This window comes from Limulus polyphemus, unplaced genomic scaffold (assembly GCF_000517525.1).
Source record: "Limulus polyphemus unplaced genomic scaffold, Limulus_polyphemus-2.1.2 Scaffold235, whole genome shotgun sequence".
In the NCBI taxonomy this organism is placed as follows: domain Eukaryota; kingdom Metazoa; phylum Arthropoda; class Merostomata; order Xiphosura; family Limulidae; genus Limulus; species Limulus polyphemus.
Genome location: NW_013665845.1, coordinates 174,720 through 175,980, shown reverse-complemented (window position 1 = coordinate 175,980; position 1,261 = coordinate 174,720).

The window sequence follows — 1,261 nt, the reverse complement described above, 5'->3', positions numbered from 1 at the left end:
GTTTAATCTTACCGAACACCCTGATTAAGTAATATTTCTAGGAGATAATATTTTTAAATCAAAATAACTGCCAAGAACAACAACAACATGTATCAGAACTATATTTTGATATTGTTTGGCATTTTGTAGGTATTGCGATGACACTAAAAATTTGCTGCTTTTGGGAAGGGTATCTCACAGCGCTTTCTGACACAAAATATTCGTACACTTAGATCTTAAAGATGCCTTCAGATTTTGAATTTCCAAGACGGGAATATTCTTCGTACTTAATGGAAATGAAAATCAAAAGCAAATAGATCGACTATGGACACCAAGACTATCCAGAGAGAAAAACTTACAACAAGGCGTACTCCAGCTATGGTAAGCAAAACGTGGCATCTCGAAACAGGTGACAATCCATAAACACAACGTTTTGTAGCAAAAGCCATCGATGTGCCCAGATAACAGTACGTAACATAATTAAGAATGATCTTCGTTTGGAAAAGCGACGAAGCTCGTATACGCAAGCTGCTTCCACGACATATCTGTTCAACCATCACATACTTCAAGCAGTTGGAAAATAAAATGGGTATGGAGCCTCTTAACAAACTTTTGAAATTTTCATAACCTAAAAACATCATAGAAATTCTAAATATATGAATTTTGTCAAACAGAAACTAAAAATCATTTATAAAGTTTGTACTAAATTTAATTTAATTTCGTTAAACATTCTTACTGTAAAGATATAAAAGACCGCTATCAGATTGGAGGGACTGAGATAAGACGTAGTGTAAGCAATAGTTTTTTTTTATTTTGCTAAATAATATGTTCAATATATCAGAACTAAAGTGTTCGTAAAAATGTGTATAGAAATTAATTTAAACTGCTGATAGTCCTTATGTTTCATAACCGATGTTTTCATTTGTTTAATTTTAATATATTTTGTTATAACTTAAATATTTCTTAAGTTGCAATTTTACACAGTATTTTTTAACATTTGTATTTCTGGATAATTTCAAGTTTGAACACAACTTAGTGTGTACCGTGATGATATGACTTGATGTGTATGAGTTACAATCGTTCAGCAATGCTTTTAAGATTTTACTATGCTTGTATCAGAAAATAGTCATATAGAGATATGATGGATATGTTAATGGAACTTTATGATATGGTGATGCTTTCTGACGCTTGTCAAGAAGCTTACCTGGATTTAGTTACTTGTGTAGGAACATTCTGGTGCACTGATTACCTATAGGTAAGAGTAGTCCCGCTAATAACTAGA